Consider the following 16999-nt stretch of genomic DNA (forward strand, 5'->3'; position numbering starts at 1 on the left):
TGGCTCATGTAGGCTGTTTCCTAGAGGTGAAAGGAAAGCAGGAGAGAGAAGGAAATGGTTGCTTGCCCTGAGATTAGACTTTCCCCAACTTAGAAGAGAAGTGAAATAGAGGAAGGAAGCCGTGTTGTACAATGACCCTGCTACCTTGTAAATAAGATTTAACAAGCTTTAATTGGTCAATCTAATTAAGAGTTACTCCTTGAAGAGAGATGAAATATAGGGAGACAGAGAATGACAAGCCTAATATTCTCCTCCTTACAGATATTTTCATCTCCATTTTAAAAATGCGGAAGCCAAGCACATAATAGATAAGAAACTTTCTCAAGTAAATAGCAGAAATAGCATTTAAAAGCAAGTGGATTGATACAAAAGTGGATCAGAGTGCTCTTTTTACAGATCAGGATCGACCAATGAATTTTTCATTCTTGTGCCCTGAAAGAATTTATTTGTCTCCCAGAGTAAAATCCTGACTTACTCTGTTGTGTTGACCCAATTAATTCCATCATTCTACTTTGATATTCACCTTTATTTTTTGGAATCATAGTAAGGAAAATGCATACATATAATAATGTTTTACATATGTAAAAAGTATGTTTCTGTATCTCTCTCTTTCTCTTTCTCTCTCTCTCTCTCTCTCTCTCTTTCCCTTTTTAGAAAATGTCCTGTAAGGAAATGACAATTTTTCTCTCTTTGTGTTGAGAAGTAGGAGGTGTCCCATTGTTCAGTCTGTTTCCATAGAGAGAACTGACAGCAATCATAAATGGTATGATTATATTATCTATGTTGCTACATGGAAGGGCCAAAAGCCAAATAATATTTCTCATTGGACCTCTTTGATTTCATTCTCATTCTGTTTCTCCCTCCCTCTTTCTCTTCTCTACTATCTCTTCTCAACCTTTTACTGTCTACTTTTTGTTCTTCCCACGTATAGAAGGTTAATTTGTAAAGTCTGCCTTATAATTACATAGTTTTCCCTTTCAGAAACAAGTTTGCCACCAATAATAAAAATATTCAGTCTCCATGGTTAAATAAATGCATGAAATATATTTTAAGAGGTATATGTTTTTAGAGAATAGAGACGCTTAATTATAAATGTGCAAATTTATAACTGGTTATCTATATTTTGGTTCCAAATTCTAGCTCTTTTTTTTCCAGAAGGAATATTTATTAGTTTATATCCAATAAATATTCAGTTACCTTCCCAGTGGCTTTAAATGTGTTGTAGCAATGTCAAATGGGTTGTTCATTTCTGCACAACTTGTGCCAGGGAAGTGCAGTGGCTTCCAGATACCCTATGTGTGGTATAGAGTCCTTACTCAAACAGACAACATTACATCTTTAGACTTCAAATCCTAGCTCTTTATGTTTGTTCTCAATTTTCAGTTTCAGTTTTAAAATATGCAGTAACTTCTCAAGTGTGAAAACACTGAATGAACTATATTTAAAGACTAGGGTCCACTAAATAATTTGTTTATGTTCTTCTCTTAAAGTTATGAACTTCTTTGAAGAAAAACCTGTCATATATGAAAATGTCACCCATTTTTACTCTGAACAAGTACTTAAGTTGTACCAACCGTTGTACATATTTCATCAAGAATATCTCATTATATCCTCACATCATTCTCATTAGGTAAATTTTGGTATTTTTTTCAGACAAGAAAATGGAAACTTAGAAGAGTTAAATAAATGACTTACTCAAGGTTACACCCCACTTAAGTGCCAGAGGCTGGATTCCAACCCATGTCTGTGTAACTCGAAAACCTGGACCACTAGTCTCCTACACAGCCTGAGTTGCAATCTGGGGGTGGAAGGGTGGCCATCTTTGAAGAGTTTGGCTTGTTCAAGAAGGTATTATAATTCTAGTCATCATCGTGAGATGTAATAAAAGTTATAGCTGAGACCTGAGGCCCTGCCATTCCAAGAACCTAAAATTTTCCTTTTAGTTAACATTGCTAAAAATTACCTTAGAAAAGGCAGTTTTATAGTAAATTTCTTGAGAGTTTCTAAATTTGGAGATGTAAACCTCTGTAAAAAGTAGAGGAAATAACTATGCTTCAAGCCCAGAAGGGCACAGAAATGAAAGAGATCCAACTTAAGGGAAAGAAAAGGAAGCTAAAGCATCTTATGAAAAGTAATTGGAAACAGATTTCAATAAGGAGCAGGAATGGAAAATACACTAAAGCCAAAGGGGAACTGAAGACAACACTATCTGTAACAGATCATTTGGGCACTACCTAGAGGCCCCAGCCATAGGCACTCTGTACATTTATGATGGTGGCCATGATGGTACGCAGTAGTAAGGAGGAAGTACAAAACCTGGGAAAAGAAAGTGTCTGGGTTGCATTACACCATAAATCCAGGAGAAAAAAAATATTCTTTCTTCATATGTCAAGGATAAAATTGTGCCTCGAGTTCTCTATTTCATTTGTCATACCTTATTCCCATCAAGGAGCAACCTGGAGGGAGTTCATATGAAGACCAAATAAATGAGTATATCACAGAAATGTTGACTAATAGGAAAGTCCATCTGACTTTCCATTTTGCTGTGCACTGACCATAGGAAATTTCAAGGAAGGAAGGGATGAAGAAGAAAGGGGATAGAGAGGAAATGGAGAAGAAAGATTTTGTTTCTAGATTTTTGAGGCACCCATTGTAAGTGACAGCAAAAGGGACTGGTGAATGTGTTTTCCAGAATTAGAATGGGTTACATGGGCTTATGTGCTTTCTTGGTGGAGCTGATAGAAATGCCTTTTTGGAAAAGCAACAGATCTTCCTTGTTTGATAGCCTTGTGGTTTAAATGCACTGTGCTGTGTTGTATCTTTGGAAAGAGGATCCCTAATCAGGGAGCCCACCTGCTGAGATGTGACCCAAGCATAAAGGAGTGCTGCTATGTGCAGTGGATTCACCTTATGCCCACTTAGAATCAATACTGGGGTGAGACCTCTCGAGTGCCTAGAAGGATGCCAGTGACAGCTGTTCAGAGGTGTCCTAACTGACAATGCAGACTTGGAAAGAAGAGACCCAGATTTTTATATTTTTCTATATAAGATTTCAAAGAGTTGTGTGTTTATGGGTCTAATGAAGTCATATTAAATATTAAAGTGTAGCACATTTATCAATTATCACTCTGGGCCACTTTGGATGATGCTTGCATATGTTACCCTATTTATTCTTAACAATGACAAGTACCTCTTTTAATAAATACATTAAAGTTATGAAATGTTAATGTTGATACAGTGGTGAAAGCCCTGTTGGAGGGTTTATGATTATACTTTCTCACCTACCTGGTGAAGACTCAGTGATGGAGAATGGTAGTAACTCCTTAAAGACAAGGCAGTTTCAATACCCAGACATCTGTTTGTGGACTTTTCATTACTTCCTTCCTTTAGCCTAGCTCAGTTGTTTGTTCTCAAATATTTACTGTCAGCTTGAATACACAAAGCACTATTACTTGCACCCTACAGGTGATTTAAGTGATCTTCACTGGTAAGTTTGACTACATGTTATGTTTGCCTTAGGCTCTGGCTTTAGAATTCAAATTCCCTCCCTTAAGATATGACTTTATTTTTGTATAGGCTGTTTAGATCCTTGGGAATGCTTTGCAGTTTTCATTCACTGTGTATGTATGTAGATTTCTAAATCCTCTATTCTATTCTTTCTCATTGTTTCACACATGTCCTTGCTGTGTGTTACATGTTTATTAGTAAGTTTAATTTATAAATATATGGTATATTGGACAGAATGTGATAATCTTTTGATATAGCTTCAGATTCTTTTATGTATTTAAGAATAATACATGCTATGTTATGCCATATTAATTTTTAATAATATAACTCAACTGAATAAAGACATGAAGATCTCCCATATTCCAGCTGACGCTATTTCCACTTTGGGTCATTTGTGTAGTAAAACAACAAAGCCAAAAATGCTTATGACTTTCTGAATAATCTTATGCAAAAAGCTTACCATATGCCTTATAAGGTCTTTCTTTTATTTTCTTCATAGATCTTCATTTTAGATATATTGCCAATAGTTTAAAAATGCTTTGCAGTATAGCAATCATTGTCTCCTAGTGTGTCTTTTATGTATTTGACATTGACAGACACTTTCCTTTTCCATGTTTTCATATAAATTTTTTAATTACTCAAGTAGTCTGTGAGGTTGGCCTCGACATTGACCTGTGAATTAACTGGTGGCATTTAATTTGAAGCAGACAGAGCCCTTGGAAATTTATAGGATGATCAAGTTTGTTTCTGGTGTAGTGTGTGTTTACGACATTTAAAGGAAACCAAAGTTTAAATATAAATGAATATACATCACCTTTAGAGAAGATTCGTGTAACCTGAATGAATCCTGGGGCCCTGTGTGATTCACTCTGTCTTCAGATATTATAGCAAATGAAATAATTGAAAAAATAATTCTCAGCTTTACTCAAGTTGCTCCAAGAACTTGGAGAATTATTTTATGCTTCACACAGGGCAACTCTTCTCAATATTCTCTTCTATCTTTCTCCTCCTATCCAGTGATCTTGCCTCTTTCCCCTGTTCAGGAGCCAGATACTCTCTTTCTTTCTCTCTTTCAATACTTGACTCTCAAGTAGCTATACCCTTTCTCTTTGGTCTGTAACCATAGACTACTTTCCACTCTTATTTTCCTTCCAATTTTCCAGTACAGGTTTTCTGATCATTCAAATAATAATCTTTAAAAAGTGATATTTCTCTTAGAAAGATACCTCTGGATCTTCACTGAGGTACTAAAAAATAACTGTGCAAAATAAATTTATTTTATGGGGAAAGGACAGGCTTGGAACACTAACATATTACAAACTTTTTCTTTAGTCTCCTTAAAAACTTTAAATATAATGAGTATTAAATTCATTGTTAATACTAAGCTGGGAATAAAGAATTATTCATTCCTTTGAAAATTAACTTCACATTCATAGTGAATTTAATAAATAGGAATGGTGGAAGCCAAAAAGAATGGAACTTATTAATATGGGACAATTATAGAGTACTACAGCAGAAAAATCCGGCAGATCACAAAATTGCAACATAGTGAACAAATATGCACCCTTGGGGGGTGGGGGGATGATCAGGAGGTCACAGAGGAACTTGAATAATAAGGCAGCTATGAAGCAATAATGAAGATCAAGCTGAATTTAGAAATAAATAAATAAAGAGAAATTTAAAAAGTTTATTTCATTCACATGAAATCTGGTAGAAGATTTTCTAATTCTTGCATTGATTTTAAAAAGATTCAGGGAAATTTCAACTAAGTTTGGAAAATAATCATAGATATTATCAATCATATTAGAAAGAGATGAATTGCAATTTTTATAAGAGGGGATGGAGATTAATAGCTAACTCTGGATCTTCACTGGGGTACTAAAAAATAACTGACTTATGTCACATAGAGGCGTATTTAGTTAGTCATTGGAAAAAATTATCACATGACACTAAAAGGCAGAAAATATTTTTTTAAAAAACGGACAATGTGGGGAGACAGAAGCCCAGTGGGGGTGGATTTGGGCAGAGAACGTGGATTTCCCCAGAATGTGATTGTAGATGGCTGGTGTGAGTTCGGGAATAAAGAGTTGCTGTTTGAATCTACAAGCTGTGTGGTGGCTCGTGATTGTGTGCCCAGCCAGACTGCGGCATTTGTGCCCAGCCAGACTGCGGCATTTGGCGTCCCGTGCGGGGAACTTCTGAAGCTTAGAGCAGTGAAAGAGACAAGACCTCTGCCTCATCAGACAGCTCACAGGAGAGAAGGAAGTGCCAAATACCTGATTCTACGCTGACTTCCCAGAGTCATGTACAGTCCAACCTGGAGCTATTCGGACCAGTGGCCAGGTCACTTTATTATCTGATTCCAAGAGTTGTAACCATCCATGTGCTGTTTGCTGGAAGGCACAAGAGGGCAAATTGCACTGCAGACAAAGAAGCGTCAAGATCTGACACTGGAATAAATAGCAATGCATTTGTTAAAAAATAATCCTCTAAGGTCAAATAATAAGTTTAATGTTACTGCCATAAAATTAAGTTTGGCCAGCCACAGATCCTAAACAAGGAGTAAATATTGGTGCTGTTCAGACAAGATTGGAGGAGGAACAAGTTGGAGGAGGAATGGTGAAAACCAGAATTCCACATCACAAATGAAATAGCACTAAGGCATCCATATGAAGAAATTCCAGAGAAGGTAGAGGGAACTGTGACCACGCACAGAGCAGGCCCAGCGGCCTGCTGAGGGGCAGAGCCACCCCCCACCCCCCGCGCCTGCCAGGTAGGTGGAACTGTGACCACGGACAGAAAAGGCCCAGTGTCCCGTGGCGGGACAGAGCTTCCAATCACTCCTGCAAGGTAGGCGGGCCTGCGACCCACCTGCAGAAGAGGAGCAGCGGCCTGCTGAGAGGCAGAGCCGCCCCCTCCCCCTGCACCGGCAAGGTAGAGGGAACTGTGACCACGCACAGAGCAGGCCCAGTGGCCTGCTGAGGGGCAGAGCCACCCCCCACCCCCCGCGCCTGCCAGGTAGGTGGAACTGTGACCACCGACAGAAAAGGCCGAGTGGCCCGCGGCAGGACAGAGCTTCCAATCACTCCTGCAAGGTAGGCGGGCCTGCGACCCACTGGCAGAAGAGGAGCAGCGGCCTGCTGAGAGGCAGAGCCGCCCCCTCCCCCTGCACCGGCAAGGTAGAGGGAACTGTGACCACGCACAGAGCAGGCCCAGGGGCCTGCTGGGGGGCAGAGCCGCCCCCCACCCCCCGCGCCTGCCAGGTAGGTGGAACTGTGACCACCATCAGAACAGGCCAGACCTGCAACCGAGAGACAGAACAGGCCCAGTGGCCTGAGGAAGGGTAGAGCCGCCCCCCCCCCCCCCCCGCACCTGCAAGGTAGGCGGACCTGCGACCCACTGGCAGTACAGCCCCAGAGGCCTGCAGAGGGACAGTGCCGCTGCCTGCACCTGCAAAGTAGACAGAACTGTGACCACCCACAGAACAAGCCTAGCGGCCCGCAAAGGGACAGAGCCGCCGCCCGCGCCTGCGAGGGAGACTTTGCAACTATACAAGACCAATATAAATATATAGGGGGAAAATTCAATAACACAACAGTTTCACCAAGCAGAAAGAAACGCGAGCAGTATGAAAAGACAAGGAAAGAAAGGACCACAAGCAATGCAGGTCAACTCAACGTTAGAAGAGGTAATAGCTGCAGCAGATGGAATGTCAGATAAAGAATTCAGGATATACATGCTTCAGATGATCTGGAGTCTCAAGGAAGACATCAGACAGCAAAATCAGACAATGAAAGATCACTTCAACAATGAATTACATAAACAAATCCAAGAAGCAAAAGATCAACTACACAGGGAAATAGAGGTTATAAAAAACAAACAAACAGAAATCCTAGAAATGCAGGAAGCAATAAGCCAACTTAAAAACTCAATTGAGAATACTACCAGCAGAGTAGAACACTTAGAAGACAGAACATCAGACAATGAAGATAAAGTATTTCAACTTGAAAAGAACATAGACAGCTCAGCAAGACTGTTAAGAAACCATGAGCAGAACATCCAAGAAATATGGGATAACATCAAGAGACCAAATTTAAGAGTCATTGGGATACAGGAAGGGACAGAGTTTCAAACCAAAGGATTGAGCAATCTATTCAATGAAATAATACGAGAAAACTTCCCAGACTTGAAGAATGAGACAGAACCCCAAATCCTAGAAGCCTACAGGACTCCGAATGTGCAAAATCATAAGAGACCCACACCTAGACACATTATAATGAAGATGCCCAACATACAGAATAAGGAGAGAATTTTAAAAGCTACAAGAGAAAGGAAGCAGATCACATTTAGGGGTAAGCCAATCAGGATAACAGCTGATCTTTCAACACAGACTCTGAAAGCTAGAAGATCCTGGAATAACATATTTCAAACACTGAAAGAAAATGGGTTCCAACCAAGAATTGTGTTTCCAGCGAAATTAAGCTTCAGGATGGAAGATGAAATTAAAACCTTCCACGATAAACAAAAGTTAAAAGAATTTGCAGCTAGAAAACCATCTCTTCAAAACATCCTTGGCAAAACATTACAGGAAGAGGAAATGGAAAATAACAATGAAAACCAACAGTGGGAGGTAGGACACTAAAGGGGGGAAAATAATCAAAGAGGAAAACAAACCATGTTTAGTAACATAAATAAACAAATATGGCTGGAAGAACAACCCATATCTCAATAATAACCCTAAATGTTAATGGCTTAAACTCACCAATCAAGAGACACAGGCTAGTAGAATGGGTCACAAAACAAGACCCAACAATATGCTGCCTACAGGAGACGCATTTGATAGGAAAAGACATACATAGGCTGAAGGTGAAAGGTTGGGAAAAATCATATCACTCATATGGACTTCGGAAACAAGCAGGAGTATCCATACTCATATCAAATAAAATAGATTTCAAGCCAAAGTTAATCAAAAGGGATAAAGAGGGATACTACATACTGCTCAAGGGAACCATACACCAACAAGACATAACAATCATAAATATATATGCCCCAAACAATGGTGCAGCTATGTTCATCAAACAAACTCTTCTCAAGTTCAAGAGTCTAATAGACCACCATACAATAATCATGGGAGACTTCAACACACCTCTATCACCACTGGACAGATCTTCCAAACAAAAGTTGAATAAGGAAACTATAGAACTCAATAACACAATTAATAACCTAGACTTAATTGACATATATAGAGTATACCACCCAACATCAAGCAGTTACACTTTTTTCTCAGCAGCACATGGATCCTTCTCAAAAATAGATCATATATTATGTCACAGGGAAACTCTTAGACAATATAAAGGAGTAGAGATAATACCATGCATCCTATCTGATCATAATGGAATGGAACTGAAAATCAACGATAAAAGAAGGAAGGGAAAAGAATACATCACTTGGAGAATGAACAATAGGTTACTGAATGATCAATGGGTTATAGAAGACATCAAGGAAGAAATTAAAAAATTCTTAGAGATTAATGAAAACACAGACACAACATATCGGAATCTATGGGACACATTGAAAGCAGTTCTAAGAGGAAAATTCATTGCTTGGAGTTCATTCCTTAAAAAAAGAAAAAACCAACAAATAAATGATCTCATACTTCATCTCAAAATCCTAGAAAAAGAAGAGCAAAACAACAGCAAAAGAAGTAGAAGGCAAGAAATAATTAAAATCAGAGCTGAAATTAATGAAATCGAAACAAAAGAAACAATTGAAAAAATTGACAAAACTAAAAGTTGGTTCTTTGAAAAAATAAACAAAATCGACAGACCCTTAGCCATGCTAGCGAAGAGAAGAAGAGAGAGAACTCAAATTACTAACATACGGGATGAAAGAGGCAATATCACAACAGACACTTCAGAAATACAGAAGATAATCAAAAATTATTTTGAATCCTTATACTCCAATAAATTAGAAGATAGTGAAGGCATAGATAAATTTCTTAAGTCATATGATCTGCCCAGATTGAGTCAGGAGGATATAGACAACCTAAACAGACCAATATCAATTGAGGAAATAGAAGAAACCATCAAAAGACTACCAACTAAGAAAAGCCCAGGACCAGATGGGTATACAGCAGAGTTTTACAAAACCTTTAAAGAGGAACTAATACCAATACTTTTCAAGCTACTTCGGGAAATAGAAAAAGAGGGAGAACTTCCAAATTCATTCTACGAGGCCAACATCACCCTGATACCTAAACCAGACAAAGACACTTCAAAGAAAGAAAACTACAGACCAATATCTCTAATGAACCTAGATGCAAAAATCCTCAATAAAATTCTGGCCACTCGGATACAAAAACTTATCAAAAAAATTGTGCACCATGATCAAGTAGGATTCATCCCTGGGATGCAAGGCTGGTTCAATATACGGAAATCAATAAATGTTATTCACCACATCAATAGACTTAAAAATAAGAATCATATGATCATCTCGATAGATGCGGAAAAAGCATTCGACAAAGTACAGCATCCCTTTATGTTCAAAACTCTAGAAAAACTAGGGATAACAGGAACATACCTCAATATTGTAAAAGCAATCTATGCTAAGCCTCAGGCTAGCATCATTCTGAATGGAGAAAAATTGAAGGCATTCCCTCTAAAATCTGGAACAAGACAGGGATGCCCTCTCTCTCCACTTCTGTTCAACATAGTTCTCGAAACACTGGCCAGAGCAATTAGACAGACGAAAGAAATTAAAGGCATCAAAATAGGAAAAGAAGAACTTAAATTATCACTATTTGCAGATGACATGATTCTATACCTAGCAGACCCAAAAGGGTCTACAAAGAAACTATTAGAGCTAATAAATGAATTCAGCAAAGTGGCAGGATATAAAATCAACACGCATAAATCAAAGGCATTCCTGTATATCAGCGACAAATCCTCTGAAATGGAAATGAGGACAACCACTCCATTCACAATATCTTCAAAAAAAATAAAATACTTGGGAATCAACCTAACAAAAGAGGTGAAAGACTTATGCAATGAAAACTACAGAACCCTAAAGAGAGAAATAGAAGAAGATCTTAGAAGATGGAAAAATATACCCTGTTCATGGATAGGCAGAACTAACATCATCAAAATGGCGATATTACCAAAAGTTCTCTACAGGTTTAATGCAATGCCAATCAAAATCCCAACGGCATTTCTTGTAGAAATAGAGAAAGCAATCATGAAATTCATATGGAAAAACAAAAGACCCAGAATAGCAAAAACAATGCTAAGCAGGAAGGGTGAATCAGGCGGTATAGCGATACCAGACTTCAAACTATACTACAGAGCAATAGTAACAAAAACAGCATGGTACTGGTACCAAAACAGGCGGGTGGACCAATGGTACAGAATAGAGGACACAGAAACCAATCCACAAAACTACAACTACCTTATATTTGATAAAGGGGCTAAAAGCATGCAATGGAGGAAGGATAGCATCTTTAACAAATGGTGCTGGGAAAACTGGAAATCCATATGCAACAAAATGAAACTGAATCCCTTTCTCTCGCCATGCACAAAAGTTAATTCAAAATGGATCAAGGAGCTTGATATCAAATCAGAGACACGCCGTCTGATAGAAGAAAAAGTTGGCTACGATCTACATACTGTGGGGTCGGGCTCCAAATTCCTCAATAGGACACCCATAGCACAAAAGTTAATAACTAGAATCAACAAATGGGACTTACTCAAACTAAAAAGTTTTTTCTCAGCAAAAGATACAATAAGAGAGGTAAATAGAGAGCCTACATCCTGGGAACAAATCTTTACTCCTCACACTTCAGATAGAGCCCTAATATCCAGAGTATACAAAGAACTCAAAAAATTAGACAATAAGAGAACAAACAACCCAATCAACAAATGGGCCAAGGACCTGAACAGACACTTCTCAGAGGAGGACATACAATCAATCAACAAGTACATGAAAAAATGCTCACCATCTCTAGCAGTCAGAGAAATGCAAATCAAAACCACCCTAAGATACCATCTCACTCCAGTTAGATTGGCAGCCATTATGAAGTCAAACAACAACAAGTGCTGGCGAGGATGTGGGGAAAAGGGTACACTTGTACATTGCTGGTGGGACTGCAAATTGGTGCAGCCAATTTGGAAAGCAGTATGGAGATTTCTTGGAAAGCTGGGAATGGAGCCACCATTTGACCCAGCTATTCCCCTTCTCGGTCTATTCCCTAAAGACCTAAAAAGAGCATGCTACAGGGACACTGCTACATCTATGTTCATAGCAGCACAATTCACAATAGCTAGACTGTGGAACCAACCTAGATGCCCTTCAATGGATGAATGGATAAAAAAAATGTGGCATTTATACACAATGGAGTATTACTCTGCATTAAAAAATGACAAAATCATAGAATTTACAGGGAAATGGATGGCATTAGAGCAGATTATGCTAAGTGAAGCTAGCCAATCCCTAAAAAACAAATGCCAAATGTCTTCTTTGATATAAGGAGAGTAACTAAGAACAGAGTAGGGTCGAAGAGCAGGAGAAGAAGATTAACATTAAACAGGGATGAGAGGTGGGAGGGAAAGGGAGAGAGAAGGGAAAATGCATGGAAATGGAAGGAGACCCTCAGAGTTATACAAAAGTACATACAAGAGGAAGTGAGGGGAAGGGGAAAAATAATATAAGGGGGACAAACGAATGTCAGTAGAGGGAGCAGAGAGAGAAGAGAGGAGGGGAGGGGAGGGGAGGGGGGATAGTAGAGGATAGGAAAGGCAGCAGAATACAACAGACACTAGTATGGCAATATGTAAATCAATGGATGTGTAACTGATGTGATTCTGCAATCTGTATATGGGGTAAAAATGGGAGCTCATAACCCACTTGAATCAAATTGTGAAATATGATATATCAAGAACTATGTAATGTTTTGAACAGCCAACAATAAAAAATTAAAAAAAAAAAAAAACAGACAATGTATTGAATCACATTCTGGGGAAGTTTTAGAAAACAGGGTTCATCCTTGGGCTCCTGTAATTGTGGAGTCATGAGCAAGAATGCTCTGGGTTTATATGTAGGGTTTTTCCTGCCAGAGTTCATAATTTTTATGAAATACTTAAATCTCTTCTCCAAGATGACACAAAATGCCTCCCTTCCTCTGTGTTAATATGTGTGATTTATTTCTTGTTCTAGAACTTACTACTTATACTTCTACGATGTTCATTGATATTTTAAATCTATTACCCAATCAACAGAGAAATTTTTTTCCTGTTCAGTTTGGCTAATTTAACATTTGAACAAATCAGAATGGTTGAATAAGTTTCTGCCATATACGATATATAACTCATGCTCATGTAATTTATAAGGTATTTACTAGCATCTGTGTTGATCTAGCAAGAGTTAAGTTTCTCCAACAAAATTATTCTAGATCATAACTGTCCTTGACCAATTTTGAAATAAATTGCATGTCTTTTAAATACACATCCAAGCTGTTTTTCACCACTGTCTATGTTGATAACTAGAAATATATACATGTATATATTCATCTTAACTCCAGTGTGGCAGGATATAGGTAGCCCAAATTAATATTATCTCCTGGAAATATGCCGCAAGCATGTACTTTGCCCAGAACCTGCTTTTGTTACCTTCCTTGGATGAGAAGAAAAAGATGAAAGAGGTATCATTTTCTCTTGCTTATCATGGTCTGCTGATATCTTTCATTATTGCCAAGAGAAGAGATTTCATGATTGGCTTCTCTTCATTTTATTTCAAACAGATGCAGGGTTTTTAACTATGCTTGCAAGAAATTATATACAATGCACTGGGAGAAGTAGCCTTTGCTATCAGTAGATAAGGTTTTTAGTTATCCAAGTGTCCTTTCTATTGGCCTTTTAAATTTTAGTTTGGGGAGAAAATGCTGAAAAGTCTTAAAGTCCAGCACAAGAACTTGCAGACCCTGCAACTTTCTTTTGGTTACTTGAGAGGACAAAGTGTTCCTAAGCCATGCAGGGCTCTTTGATTAGCATCCAAAGAAATAAAAACTTCACGTCTAGGTGGCATTTATATGGAACTAATGATAGTGGTGGAAGTCCCTCTCTGGCTGTGTTTTTCCTTAGCATTCTTCCTCAGGTTAGATTTGTACCTTGACATTGTTGCACTGGAATAAGACACATGTGTCATTTTCCTTGACTGAGTGAAAGACTTGCCTTATGAGGCTTTTCATTCTTTGAAACAACCCCAATACTGAAATCATGGCTCTATTTCTGCCCCAGAGTGAAAGAGAATTCTCTGTTGTTCCCCTTTAGCTTGTGATTCCCAGTCCTAGCTCACCACCACCTGGCCTGGGGAGCTTTGCCACTCCATATCCACTGGAATTATAAACCATATTCTCTTCTTTCCCACCTTTCTAGGGCCCATGTAATATTCATTCTAGCTTTGAATGGCCTCAAATGCAAATCTTTGGTTTCTCAAGGATAGTATTGTGCCTGGTACATCTGACCAGGCTGGAGGTTTGAATGTTGGGGAACCCCAAATTCTTAGCAGCAGCCCTGAAAATTTAGAGAGGTACTTCAGTGCTGTGATAAAAATACTTTAGACTAACAACTTAAAGGAAGAAAGATTTCTTTTGGCTTGTTTTTTCAGAGGTTTCTGTCTATGGTCTCCTGATCTTATAGCTTTGGGCCGCCAGTTGGGGACAAAGTCTTCAACACATGAGACTTGGGGGACATTCCAGATCTAAACTATAGTATATGGAGAACCATGTCTTCCCAGCTGGGATGGACAGCACAGTTACAGGGTGCCCCTTTGCTCCTGGAAAATCTTTTGGATGGCTCAAGCTAATGATTTCTCTTTGAGAGATATTTGGTCCACATTAACTTGCCTTTTCAGTTTATGAGGAATTTCTTTCTTTCTTTTTTTTTTTTAAAGGTCTTTTTCCTGGGCTGGGATTGTGGCTCAGTGGTAGAGCGCTTGCCTAGCATTTGTGAGTCACTGGGTTCGATTCTCAGCACCACATATAAATAAATAAAATAAAGGTCCCTTGACAGCTAAAAAATATTTTTTAAAAAAGGTCTGTTTCCTTTGCCTAGCATGGGGGAAAAATACATTAAAAACTCATTTAATTTATTTAGATTCTTTAATAGACTTAAGTTACTTTCTTGTCTGTTATTTGACTATCAAAGGTTTTAGAATATTAAAAACAACAGCACATATATGTTGAAAAAGAAGCTTTTGGGTCCTTGGCTGCCTCATTGATAAAATGTCTCTGGTTATGAAAAGCATTAGTAATGTGTGAATGAAAGATCATGATTTGGATGTCATTTGGACTAAGCTAGAAAAGAAGTCACAGTCTGATTTTTTTTTTTCCTGGTGGGAGATCAATACTGTCTAGACATGGTTTCATTAGGACTTTCATTGACTGAGGCAGAATGAGATTCCTCTAACCTAGGCTATTGGTGGGATATCTGTGTTGCCCATCGTTACCGAGAACTCCAGATTCACTGGTATCTACTCTGTATCTCAGCATCATTCCACTCAACCGTAGGATTGTCCTTGAGGACAGAATATGCCCACTCATGACGTTCTCAAGATTCTAAATCCCAGAAATTTTCAAAGCTGCTTTCCAGGATGTGTAGCATGCTTGGTGATGGTTGCATAGGGCATAAAAGAATTCTTGGGGCAACTGAATTCCCTATGATCTCCAAAAGTGAAACCAGCAATATAGAAGTTCAACTCACATCTAAAGTCTTCAGCCAGTGAAAGTCAGATATCTTTTCTGTAAAATAGTCTTTCTATTAATGTCTGCAAAAAATGTCTTCATGTACGAAAATATAACAGTTGTTCTTTTTTAAAAATCTATTCAGTAGTTTCCTCATTTATGGGAAAATTTCACCCATTTGACTGTATTTTTAAATTGAGAAAGTTTATGATTTCTTGCGTAGGACCAGAGCTTAAAAGCCCTGTGTCCTCCTGTTAGGCATTCAGACAGCTGGATGTGCTGTTCTGCGTGGAATCTTAAATCCTTCATTTGCGGTCACTTGTTGGCATTTTGCAAGGGAGTGAAGCAATGTCTGAGCCACTGGAGGCCAGAGGTGGCCCCAACCGACCAGGTTTCTGACAGTGGAATAAATATCTGTTATTTGTCCAATATCTTCACTTTTCAACTTTGTGCAGGATAAGCATAGACATTGAGAAATAATGCTGATTATACAAAGGAATGCTCATGATAAAAGATCTCTTTCTGAGAATTTAAGTGTTCCAGTAGATTAGCATTATTGATCATTCTCTTTCCACATAGTCTATGGATGATTTTAGAATCCTGAAACTATTATTCTCCCTTGTCTAGTGTAATTACCAGAACAAGGAATGATCTAATTAAAAGACAACAAGGATGCGTTCTAATTGTTCTAATAAATTACGTTAATACACAATGCATGCAGTTAGTTTTCAACAGGAATTTATTTAATAGATTGACAGCTTGTCTGTTATTGCCACACTCTTAGCTTTCATTTCTTCTAAACAAGACAACCTACGAGAGGATGTTAAGAATTCAAAATTTGTTGTACCATCATTTAAGAGAATCTGAAGTTCCATGTGTTACAAACTCCTGAACAATTAGATTTTTGGTTCTTTAAATAAAATTGTGTCCCCCAAACAGGAGGGGGTAAAATAAATACAGATAATCTAAAGTAAAAATCAGAAATGGACTATTGAAATGAAGGACATAGATTTTTCTTTGTTTTTTCCCCCCAATTATCAAGTATGGTGAGTGTTATATATAATAATATGACACTAACTCAGTTAATTGTATTCAATTAATTTTAGACATTTAACACACATCTTTTTTATATCACGTTGTACATTGAATGTATGAGATGGTGCCCTTGTTGAAAGACATATAGCCTGATGTGGGCAAAAATTCAGACGACTTCTGATAAGCTGTCTCTGCTTTTCTTCAGAAAATGCTAGTCTCCCTGTTTATTTATTTATTTATTAGAAAAATTTTTTTAGTTGCCAGTGGACCTTTATTATATTTATTTGTAGTGGTGCTGAGAATTGAACCCAGTGTCTCACAGATGCTAGGGAAGCAGTCCACCACTGAGCCACAACCTCAGCCCCCTCTATTTATTTGAATGTAATTCAGATATAATTCTGAATGCAATTCAGATATAGTCTGTTGCACAATTATCTGAGAATGACCTGAAGGCAGCACAGAAAAAGATGTCACAAAGCATGTGTGAGGGGAAAAAAAAATTACGTAAAGAATGGAGGAAGTGTCCAATCAATTCGAAATAAATCTGACTGCACTTTATCTATTCCAGAAAGGGTAATTCCCAGATTGGTGTGAGCTACTGTCTCCTTCACATATAGGCCTTTGAAATTTAATTAACAAGCTAATAGGTAGGAAAGAATCTTAGTGCTTACTTGACAAGACTGAAAGGTATTTCTGGAAAGGACACTTTCTCACAAGAAGAGCTGG

At 38.1% G+C, this 16999-nt stretch overlaps 1 protein-coding gene across 9 annotated transcripts in view; it reads left to right on the forward strand.

Moving 5' to 3' along the window:
- Fhit (fragile histidine triad diadenosine triphosphatase) overlaps positions 1-16999 on the forward strand; it is a 1445121-nt gene that overhangs the window by 374743 nt on the left and 1053379 nt on the right. The window contains exon 1 of one of the 9 annotated variants that reach the window (XM_058582095.1): positions 3445-3487. The exons of 7 other annotated variants lie outside the window; for them this stretch is intronic. The gene's annotated coding sequence lies outside the window, so the exon portion shown is untranslated. Of the gene's footprint in view, positions 1-3444; positions 3488-16999 lie in introns of those variants that run through there. One more of the 9 variants, XM_046453017.2, reaches the window with a different exon arrangement.

Source organism: Marmota monax, unplaced genomic scaffold (genome assembly GCF_021218885.2).
Source record: "Marmota monax isolate L192 unplaced genomic scaffold, Marmota_monax_Labrador192_F-V1.1 WCK01_AAM20220418_F8-fsc00042, whole genome shotgun sequence".
NCBI classification, from domain to species: Eukaryota; Metazoa; Chordata; class Mammalia; order Rodentia; family Sciuridae; genus Marmota; species Marmota monax.